Here is a 12,240-nt window from a genome sequence, read left to right as displayed (position 1 = left end):
GGTTTCTTACTCTGCTGCTTCTATTTAATGAAGAGAATCTGTCTATTCATATGTGTGCAACTTTTACACCTTTCTACCTATAATTCAGTTCCATTTCTATTTCTGCATACATCTACATTTATAAAGCCCTCTCAAAATACACATATTTTAATACATTTTATATTACCCTGAAGGTTATATAGTCTCTCAAATATTATTTAATCGTGCGTATCTCCTCAAAGGTCTTATTCAAATGCCTAGCTTTATTCATTTAAATGGCTAATGGCTAAACATTGCAGTGTTCAGAGGAGTGAAAAATCTGATCCAAACGTTAATCCAACAAGTCATTTTCTATGTGAATTTACAAAGATTGGATTGCTGAAGCATACCTAGCAGTTATAAGCATCTGGAATGTTTCAGTGCAAGCATATTCTTACCTTTGTGTCTTCAGAGCAATGAAATGTAGGTGTCTGCCAAGAGGATGTGAACAGGATGGGGGAAGAAGGATTGCGGGGGCAGGTCCCACTCCAAACACATGGATTGTCCATATGTCGTGCACATCCTCCATCTCTGGATGCACAAATTCCGCATGTGCACAGAGGCTACCACTATTCCACTTCTCTTCCAAGCACACATTTTCTCCTGTTGGCCACCACTGTTGTGGAGCTATTGACCTACTGCTGTTGTAAAATCTTCCTGTCTCACTTGACAAGAAGGAAGGGTGTTTCCAGATAGATCGTTGATCATGCCTTCATCCTACCTCATTCATGGAATTTTGTAGGGGTCTAGATAACATTGACTGGATTCACACATCCCAACAAGCATTTTTCAAAAACCACTGTGGGCTAGTTGTGTGGTCCAGACCGAGTCATGCTTTATCCATCATGGTGTGTTGTCCAGACTTGTTTCAGGTCCAGAAACCACGACAAGGAACATTTCATTTCTGTTTTCCACAATTGTTTATTATGATATCCAGACCAAGAAGCTCAATTTTTCCAATCATGGTACAGAAACAGCAAAGAATCCAGTGGAAAGAGTGGCAATCCTCTAATTGCAGTATCTTTTAGCTGGGCGGCAACCAGTGTCAGTTGGTTAACATAGTAACATTGCAGTGTTCTTAGATCCATACAAAAGGAATGTTCACAATTGCCCTTAGAGACCACAGCAGACTGGAAGCCATAGGAAATGTTTGCAGGAAAAGTATAGGAAAACCCATGGCTAGCATTCCTCCCTATTATTTAAATTGTCACATTTGCCTATACTGCATTGTATTATTTATCCCCTACATTCATTCCCATTTGAAGGGCCTGCTTTAGCTAAGTTATGCAATGGTTTGAAATAAAGTCAAAGTATTGTCTTCTAGTATATCAAAACATCTGGGAGGGCTTCAAGCTTTATGTCCCCTGTCTACTGGTTATGCCAGATAGGGCTGATGGGAGTTATATGCCAAAACATCTGGAGTGTCACATGTTGCCCACTCCTCCTCTCAAACAGTTATTCTACAGGAAGACAAAATATAGATTTCTCTTCAGTCAAGTATTAAGATGTAGGGGGACAGTAGTTCTCAGACGTTTGAAGAGACAGCTCTGATACCACTCCTAGAGAAACCTTACCAGGATTAAACCTCAGAATTTCAATTGGAGCTTACCCACTGGGTGACTGATATGGAGGAAGGGGTCCAACAACCCACGTTGAACCTGATTGTCCTTTTAGGCACACCAGGGTGATTTGCACAACAACCAATCCACTGTGGCTTACTGTGACTTGTGAACATGTGTATTCCTCAGTAAATTTCCCTAGTTTTTCAGATTTAATTGGAGTTTTTCAGCTTATTTAAAAACTATTATACTGGAAAGACAAGATATGAAATCTGTAAAAAATTCTCCGTGTTTACTGAAAGGTTTTACTCCATTCTGCATTGCTGTTATTTATTTTGTTTCTATATCATCCCATAGCCAACACTCTCTGGATGTTTTAGTCTGTTTCACCCTGCTGTTGACCAAAAAGAGTGGACTAGAAAGACTAGTTTATGACAGTGCTACCAACAGGCCTGCAATCGAAAAGATGTAACATACAAGAAATAATGGATTAGGAGGGTGGGAGGAAGAAAATATCAAGTAATAGTTGAAGTAATAGTTCCAAAACTGACATTTCTTTAGACAATAGATAGAAACAGTTCAAGTAGCCTGATGGAATGGCTGCAGCCCCGTGAAACTTGAGGCAAGGCAAAAGGCAGCTAGTCTCTCAGAAGAGATGGGATAGCTGTTTTGCTCTCCCTCTGCTCTGCGGTATTTTGGAATGGCTACTGCTAGGTGACAGTTCAAACAAACAAGAGGAAAGAGGGCCTACTCCCAGAATGTTTTCAGCTGTAATATGCCTCCAGAGGGAAAAGACATACTTTTCTCTCCAGCAAGTGCCATTATTGATTAATGTGATTGTCCTAATGGAAAATAGATGCTGTCTGTTATGAAAATTTGTTAAGAATCTCTGATGATAAGTAACTGAAATCTACCATTCCAGCATCCCTCCCCAGTGGCCTTGGTTCTCTAGAAATTCTTTGAGGTGCTAAGAGAACATCAGTTCATCTTGAAGCAATACTATGCTATCAAAATTTTCAGCAATAATTTAATCAATGCCACATATTGCCCAGCTTTCCTTTGATCAACCTTCCCAAACCTCACATTATTCCCCAGTCAGCATGGCCTTTGCCTGCCTTAGATTGATCTAGCCCCAAACCAATGTCCAGCAAACAAGCAGAATGAGTTGCTTCTTCCCTTGGTGTTTTTGCAGATGACTTCCCAATCCAGCAACAATCTTGTTAAAGCCACTCAAAAACTGCTGCTAGTATGTCCTCAATTTTTTAATGGTAAAACTGATTGCTGCTTCAAAGCCCAATTCTATTATTGCTCAACCCTCACATAACTAATGTGGGCATTAATCAAATTTGGCTAAATTCTCAAGTGATTTGGACTGCTTTGGGAAGATTCAGAGGTTTGAATTAAAACTGGACTCCTATAAAAGATGCTGTATCTGAATCTGAACCCTCCTGAAGCTTTATAATGTGGAAGAGCATAGATACAGACATTGTGTCTGATATATTTATCCCCAAGGTCTCTTCATATAAAGAAAATGCCCCATGTCAGGGATGTGGGGAGTTAGAGGAAGGGATATAGTTTTATGACTAACAGTTCTGACTTCTAATCACACTTAATGGTTTTTCCAGAGTGTCCCAGCCACAGTATTTTGAAGAAGGGGGGGGGGGTGTTGAAATAATATTTCATTGGACTGATTGGTTCTCTTTGTTAGCTCTCTCTCCCAGAAGCTAGAACATCAAAAGAGATTTTATGCAGTGTGGGAACTGGGAGGGTGTAGCATTGGGTGCTTGCTCAGAAAATGCTGGATTTTCAAGTCCTTCTGCTTCTGTAACTGTATGCATCCTTCATCCATCTGTGTCATATTGCACATTTTATGACTTTGGTTCCAAAGCAGCCTATGCTACTGCCTTTCTGTAAGTTTGTAGGCTTCTTGTCTATGGCGAATGCCACTTTTAAACAATTCCCCACCTGATAATAAGTTATTGTGGAAGAAAAACAAATAACTTCCTTCATAGCACCCATTCTTCTGAAAAAAATATGGTTCTTAGCTATAACCACCTGAGTGTTGTGTGCTATTTTTGCAACAACTTGCCCGCAAAGAACATAAGACCCTAAATTCTCCTTTTATGATTGAAAAGCCAGCCATTCATAATCTCAAATTATTTTCAAACTTCTTTGTCCTTTAATCAAATAATTTCTTCCGCTGTGCTGAATGACAAATAATACTGGAATGACATGGTTTTATGGACAGGTGGCCTTGCTGATATTCATGTTCTATGATTCAAGTGAAGTCATCCTAGAATATTAATGGGAGGAATTGGCTTCATTTCATATTTATTTAGCAAAAATTCTAGAGAGATCCTATCAAAAGTGCATGACAAAGCTGGTTAGTCCTGCCTTCTCTACTGCCTCCACACCCAAGGGATCTGTGACCTGGAATAGACAGATGCTGCCATTGGTAATTCAATACAACTAACAATGTGATTCTAAAGATGCCCATTCAAAGTAATGCACACTTTGTTTAGTCGAGACAATTTCCAAGTAATTGTGTGAAGTAAAACTTCACCTCTCCTCTTTCTGCCATGGTGTTGCCTTTCTCTTCCACCTCCATGACTTCCCCTAAATTGCCTTCTGTGATGACAGAAGTCCAAGCTCCTGACTGATCTAACTTGTGCCATATGGCAGCTGCCACACTTCCTGTTCTGAGTTCTTAGCAGTTGGAACAGCACCTGTCTTTCATGGATCTTTCAGAGCTCGTGACTAAGTATGGCATCTCTGTCCTTTTTGAAAACTAGGGACCGAGCTGTTTTAGGTCAGCTCACTTATGATAAAGTACAATGGACAGACCATTTGATGAAGATGCTCTGCGCATGATTGCCCATTTAAGGGAGATTGAAGTCACAATATTGTTGCCTTAAATCATCATCAGATCTCACAAAGATCCCTGTGACAATCCCAAATATCCATTAAGGTCTGAAATACTCATTTTTCTTTGAGGGACACTGATGGTGCTAAAGACTATTTCAACATATGTTCAGTCTCAGTTCTTTACTGGGGGGACCCAAATGATTTAACAACCCTTTAGGGCTAGTACTGATATTTAAGGCCCTAAGTGGGCTCCCTAGACCCCCGTGAACCCGGCTGAGGTTTAAGACCATCTTAAAGGCCCTACTTGCAGTCCTACAAGAACCAATAAGAGGCCTTCTCAGTGGTGGTCTGTACCCTGTGGTATTCCCTTCCAAGGAACACACAGCTGGCTGCTTCTGAGTCTTCAAATCTTGTATAGCAGAGCCTGTGTGACCATCCCCAGTTTTCACCATATTGCAGGATGGAATAAAAGATTAAAGCTTTCATTGATTCCAGTGACTGTTCTTGAGGTTTTTAAAACACCTTGATAAAGCTTTATTGTATTTCCTTTCACTAGACACCTGAACTGTGTTCTATTTCATTCCAAATACAGATCTTTATTGCTCCCCCTACTAGCTCAGTTCTACCAGATGTTTTGGACTGCAGCTGCTAGCATTCCAGGCCATTGGCCATGTTGCTTTGAACTCATGGGAACAGAAGTCCAAAAGATCTGTAGGTCACCTAAATTAGAGGAAGCTGCAGAAACACACATCAAAACCCTGTTTTGACTTGTGAGTAACTAAATGTTCATTTTCCTTCATAGATCTGAATCATACTGGCAGTCATATTAAATTTATTTTGTTGAACTTTATTATGCTTTATTATATTTAGTCTAAATATAAGGTGGTTTGTATTTTACACCATAAGCCACCTTGGCTTGGAAAGACTGTGGTCTTGCTATTTAAATAATGCTTTAAAAGTAATGATTCCAAGATATTTCATAAAACTAATCATAAACTCTTATACTTTTCAATATTTAGTCAAGATCTGACAAAATATTTTAAAAGGGCAAGGGTTTAGTGTTTTTTAAATGGGATCCAGATACTATGGCATCTGGCTTTCCACATAAAGAATCCAAAGCAGTGTACATGTCTACTTAGCAGTTCAGTCCCACTGAATGAAATAGATCTGAGTCCCAGTACAAGACTAAAGCCATACACATGCTAAGTTGACATGCATAGAGTACCTTTACACATTCTGCTCTCCACCAGTTCCTACCCCAATGCTATACAAATAAAACAAGACACAAAATAAAATGTCAATTAAAAATTTTAATTGACAGGTGGTATTGTTTCAATTGTTTCAGCCTCCTTCAATCTAGGGAAAGTCATCCTGATGGTGCTCTTCGGAAGGTTTTGTGTCATTTTTCTGTTTGGCAGAAGCTCTAGAGAGGCTAAAAGACTGGAAATGCAGGGTTTATAGACCAAGAAGATGGGAGTTTAGTCTTTCTTGCCTCTCCCTCTTCTTCTTCTCCTGCGTCCATGTCTACGACCTGAGTGGGACAGAAAATAAAACAGCTTGTCACTTCTTATGCCTAAGCATCTTATGCCTATCATGGAGTAGCTATGAGTTTTGCTTTATAAATCTTACCTCTTCTTCTTCTGCCATGGCGCCGTCCTCTCCTCTTTCCACCTTTACCTCCATGTCGTCTTCTCCGACGGCGACGACTGAGGCTCCGGCTCCGGCTGCGTCTGAATCTTGCCATTTAGGATGTTTCCTTGGTCTTGTGAGCTCTTTGCAGCTGGAGCACCACCTGCTTGATGGGAATTTCAGAGCTTGAGGACCCCACAGCTCTGGTCCTTTTTATAACCGGATTTGAAGACCAACAATGGCAAATGATGCCACCCTTGATTGTGATGTAATACAATGCACTGGCTTTGCTTATATCTAGACAGTGGTTATTATGCCCATATATGGCAATTCAAGCTAGCAATCCAGTTTCATCTAATTATAATAAATCTGAACACAGCTCATTTGTTAAATACATTTTAAAAATATAATTCCATGTACATGTCTTATATAATTACATTTAAAATGTGTATTTGAATTAACTTTATTAGCTTTATTACTTTCATCTTTGTTAATTTAAAAAAAAAAACCTGGAAAGTATAGAAATAAACTCCTTTCCCTTTTTTCTAAACATTTTTCTAAATGTTTTCCATGAATAATCAGATGTGCCTAAGGGTTATTAAATGTCGCTCAATTATTTTATGTTGAATTATTTAATGTAGTCAATACATACAGCTATTGCGATCATTTATAAAGCATATGAATGAATTACAATGCTCAATTCAGTGTTGAAATGAGAAAAAATGGACTGAAATAGCTAAAGGGGCAATTTCACCCCTGTATCCCAGGGGTGGCCAGGTTTGCTCAACAGAAGAGCCGCATACAGTAAATGTCAGATGTTTGAGAGACACAAGCAGGCACCCGCGGGTGGTAGCGGCAAGCAGCACTTGGGCACCCATGGGTGGTGGTGGGCAGCAAGCAAGCCTCAAATTAAACATGGCATCGCTTACGGGGGTGGTGGGAAATGATTACTTCCAAGATTTACATTTGGGACTCTTTTTACTAGTGTCATTGGTTTTACTTGGATTGACAGGCTGTTTGTATATGGATTATTATAGTAAAGATGGTTGATTAAATTAAATTTGCTCATATAATTTAAAAAAATCCACAGGTAAATGAAATGATATTTTGTTCCACCAGCGCAGCTGTATTATCCAGAATTCAGTCTCTTTTCATGATTGAAAAGCCTGATTGGCCCAAAATGCTAGTTCATGTTCATTTGGGCCTTATGATAAAAACAACGCAAAACATGGAATAAGCTTACACCTTCATATGTCCCATATTTTAAGGAAACTGGTAATCACAGGATCTAGTGATGTGATCTTAGGCCTGTTTTCTCCATCGTGCCACATCAATGTACCCAATGAAACAGGACCTTTTTCTGCTTATTCAAACTATTTCGTTTAACTTTGGTGGTGACATGCTATGTTCTTGTCCCTGATCGACAGTTAAATACTCTGGTTAGGCACGGCTAGCATTCCTTGTTTCATTGGCTTGTGTAAAACTGGTATCAAAATTCATGGGGCATTGCAGTCTGAATTCAATTTGATGTATCTTTGCTATTTACATAGCTCAGATTTGGCAATGAAAGTAAAGAGGGTGTTATCTTTTCCTGGGTAGTGGTGGAGGAGGCAGCCTAGAAAGAGCATCCTACAACTGTAAAAGGTTGTGTTGGTCCAGTCTCTTTGAAATTGTTAACTTTAATGTATTTAATGTAACCTGGAAATGTGAGCACATTTGAGCCCCTAGCTCTCTTCTCCTCTGTGGGATCTAGCACCAAACATTTGTTTGGTAAAATCAAGCACCTTTCCTGTTATCCTGTTACCCTGAATATGAACCTTCAGATGTTAGTTGACTGGTATGTCAATGCTTTTACCCAAATGTTGCATACATACAGAGATGACTAGAATGATAGGTTTAGGACTGGTCACACATTTCACCTTCTGTTGCTTCAGTAACACAGCTGGGTTTTGAATACAGCAGATTTTAAGAACATCCATGATGGAAAGAGTGATAAAACAAAAATAAAACAAAGCTACATAAAAGTTACCTTCCAGACTAAGTCTGTAGGGTGTTACAAGTGCTTATGGATATAGATACTGAAATATAGCAGGGATGCATTATCAAAGATGGGGAATGTGTGGACCTTCAGATGTGGTTGAATTGGAACTCCACATTATCTTAGGGAGTATCTTACTCCATATACTCAGTTGCCTAGAATCATCAACTGAGTCGCTCCTACAAGTCCCTCTCCCCAAGGAGGTTAAGGAGAAAGCTGCAAGGCGGGGGGAGGTGGCTTTTCTGTGGTTGCACCGCAGTGTCCTTTTGAGATTTGCCAGGCACCTGCTGTGTTGAATTTCAGACATCTAAGAAATACCTTCCTTTTTCAGTGCACCTATGGTACTACCTCGACCTATCAGACCAGTTGCGCTGGTTGTAATATATTAATGTATGCTTTATTTATATTTATTTATACTTACCTATGTATACTGTGATTTTATCTTGATATTTTAACTGTATTATTTTATCTGTTATTTTATTGTAATGGCCATCCAGACAGTGTGATGCTAATGGGTGGCTCTCAAACAGATTCAATGAACAAATTCCTAGAAGCCTTTACCAATGGCTATTCCGACTAGAGCTGATGAAAAGTGTACTCCACTAACATCTGGAGGGCAACATGTTTCCCCATTCTGTTTTTTGGGAAATAGAAAACCTCCTGAACATTGTTCTGCTTAGATGCATACAATTCTCCCACTCAAGCCTCCCAGCTCCTATAACAGCATGAAAGAGTCAAAGATGAAATGTCAGCATTTACTGATAGGTGGCAAGGTTCAGATTGTTTCATGCTCCCTGATTCTTGGAAATTCTTCAAGATTTCAATGGAAGGGGTGGTTTTGTTCCACTTTTTCTTGGTAGTATGCTTTGGAGAGATGAATGACTTGAAATCAAGGGCATGAGGCAACACCAAGATGGAAGAGTTTAATGATGCCTCCTCCTCCTTCCTCTCCTACGCCCATGGGATTTATGTCCTGGAAAAGAAAACACCAGCATTGGTTATTTCACTTGGAGCTGCAGTATAGCATTAACATGGTTATGCTGCCCTAAATTGCATCTGGTGATGATTTTCACCTTTCCTTCTGCCACGGCGTCTTCTTCCCCGCCTCCTTCCAGATCCACTTGCTTGGCTCTGCTTTTGCCGCCTGCGACGGTGACGGGTCAGGCTCTGGCTCCTGCTGCGTCTGAATCTGGCCATTTCTCTGATGGTGCTCTTGCCCTTGTGAGCTCTTCGCAGCTGGAGTACCACCTGTCTTTGATGTGCCTGTCAGAGCCTTTGATTTGGTGGGCATCATTGTGGTCTGCCAGTTGATAGGCAAGCAGCAGCACCCAACAAAGGGCAATGATGTCACAATTACTTTATGATGAAATGCAGTGAGCAGCCTTCATCATCTGTTCATATTTCACAGGGCAATGCCACACTGTGGCCCCTCCAACACTGAAGGACTGAACTCATTTCAAAAATGGGTACCCTACTTCTCAGTATAAGAATGCATTTTCCAAACATAATAGCCAAAACTAAATGAATATCCATAATATGTGCATACACACACACGCATGTACATACTTATGTAAATAGAGACTATATAGCACAATATAGCCAAGTAGCAAAAATCAGCAACAATAACCATAGCAACATTTAAAATGAAAATAGCAAATAATAAAATCAAACTACCTGATGGTGATGTGCAACTGAGTATTTTTCAAGTAGGGTGCCAAACATCCATTTCAGTTGGTTCTAGATAGCCCTGCTGATTCCTCACAGATTACTGAACTATCTTCTAGACCAGAGGTGAACTGAAAGTTGATCTCCAGGTGTTTTGGACTTTCAAAACTTTCTTAACCATTGACCATGCAGGCAAGGGCTTCTGGGAACTGAAGTCCCAGGCAGTTGGAAATTTAACTCACCCCTTTTCTAGACTAAGAAACAAAATCCAAATTTGGTCAAAGGAATTGTCTTACCAATGGTTTCCGCAACCAATAGGACTCAGCACCAGCTTCCCACCGCTACTTAAATTAGCAGTGCAGGTGACAAGAAAGATTAGGAGTATGGAATCTGCCCTTTTACAACTTTTACAACCTAAGGAGATTTTATGGATGATAAGAGTCCTGAAGACAGGCATGAAAAAAGATACTTGGACAATACAGGCTTCCAGACTAGCTTTTTGGCAAATAAGATTTTGGTGGTCAAGCAGTGATTTGCAGGAAAGGGAGTTAGCTGCACAGAAAGAGCAACTGGGCCAGCAGTGGCAATGCTCATGGATTGTGACAGGAAATGTACAGAAGCAAGTCACATTGGAACTGAATGGCGAGAAGTGTTTCAAAAAGTGCTGGTCCTTCTGTTGGACTCCTCTGGGCAAGATTGGCCCAATAGCCTAACAGGTGGAAAACAAGATGGCACCTCCTTTCATCCCATATCCAAAAGTCACCTGGACTGGCACAGAAATCTGTCTTCAATGCCAACAACAGGCTAGCATCTGCCAGGACAAGCAGAAGCAGTGGAATGACTCAGGGGATGCAAGCAGAAAGGACCACATGATTTCCTCCAACACTTTGCTACCTTTAAGCAGCAACCACCCCAGGCAGTAGCTTCGTTTTCTCTAATGGCAGAACCAGCCCTGCTGCTGGGCACCTGGTTTGGTGAAATATTTGACCTTACGACTTGTGTCTGATGCCACTGTTCTAAGGAGTAGAAAAGGGCATCAATTCAATCCCACTTCTGCCCCCAAATTTGCATTTATGATGCACATTTGTTTTAAAGGAGGCAGCTCAGTATCTTGCTTAATGTCTACCAAAAGTCATTTTCTGTGATATTTGTAGCAAAAGTGCTTAGGTCTTCAGACAATACTCTTTGTGCAGTAAGTGAGGGAATAATTGTATATGCTGTACCATTTTTGGTCCTATTATAAATCATATGAGACATGTGAAACTGTGTTCAGATGGCCTTTTTGGCTTACATGCCATGCTCAATTTGATTCCTCCACTTTTCATTTTATAATTTTATGGAATCACATTACCTTATTACGAGATCGGTTAAACCAAAATGAAGCAATGACGCAAGAAAGATTAAGAGAATGAAATAACTCGGGTGACACTGAACACAAATGCTTTTTCATAAGTTTACTGACAGACAGGCAGGCAGGCAGGCAGGCAGGCAGGGCCAGCATTGCTCGTGCAATAGGAGAGCTCTTGAAACTTGCAGTCTTCCCTCAGCCCATTGATGACTTATCTGATGGGTTGCCATGGTGTGCAAGATTCCTGCTGGCATGTGATTCACTGGCACCAAAGATGGAATTTCCAAGCAGTGGGAAGGTAATCATTGGAAATTATTTTCTTCCTCTCCAGTAGTAGTATGTGGCACAGACACGTACATACCCTGTCCAAAAGAAACAAAGCCAAAAATGAAATATTAAAGCATGGCTCTTTCAAACGTATGGCACAAGCTTTATTCAGTTCCACATGGCATTGGATTTTGTTCAAACTACTTGCCAAGCCTAGAATGTTCACACAATCAAATACATGTTTACATAAAACCAAAAAATTACCTTTCCTCTTTTTTATTGGCATCTCGGCGCCCGACTTGCACCTTCTATTCTTCCGACCGCCAGTGCTGAACCTACGAGTGATCCCTCTGCTAGAATATGTACTGTCCCTGCGCCTTGTCATCTTCCTTGGTGTTTTAGGATTTCAAGGGCCAACTCATTATCCTTTGCCCCTCCTCAGCGCAGCTGTCTGCTCAGATGTTCTGTGAGTTTCTGAAGCAATTGTACCTGATCTCCTCCTTTTATCACATCTGTAACAGTCCTACACCCTATTACAGGGGTCCTTTGTGTGCTGAAACATGACCATATATAGTAATTGGCAGATAGTGATGGACAATAGATATATCTGTAGGCAGTAAGGTTTTGTTGCTTTGGTGTTCAAACAGTGACTCTTAGATGATTAGATGTGACTCAGGGATGTGACTGTCATGAAGGGCATCTTGATGTGAGGCATTGACTGTGCACATGACAACCCTCAGTTGTCATTCTTTCAGCGACTGAGAACTGAAACTCATACAAGTATTCATTTGGTCAGATGGGACCTGTGAGTAGCACCTGACTTGATTGGAAAACTGATACCTAACACAAAC

The 12,240-nt window shown here is 40.4% G+C and overlaps 1 long non-coding RNA gene across 1 annotated transcript; it reads right to left on the bottom strand.

The window, feature by feature from the left end:
* Positions 1 to 11,213: 11,213 nt before the first annotated feature.
* On the bottom strand, positions 11,214 to 11,820 carry LOC123023710. Its single transcript, XR_006414776.1, has 2 exons — positions 11,654 to 11,820; positions 11,214 to 11,484 (listed from the first exon to the last, which is right to left on the bottom strand). It is a non-coding gene; the product is annotated as an uncharacterized LOC123023710 (long non-coding RNA).
* Between the last annotated feature and the right edge of the window lie 420 nt (positions 11,821 to 12,240).

The sequence above is a fragment of the Varanus komodoensis genome, unplaced genomic scaffold (genome assembly GCF_004798865.1).
Source record: "Varanus komodoensis strain SLA01 unplaced genomic scaffold, ASM479886v1 scaffold21, whole genome shotgun sequence".
Classification (NCBI taxonomy): Eukaryota; Metazoa; Chordata; class Lepidosauria; order Squamata; family Varanidae; genus Varanus; species Varanus komodoensis.
This window is presented reverse-complemented; position numbering and strand designations above follow the sequence as displayed.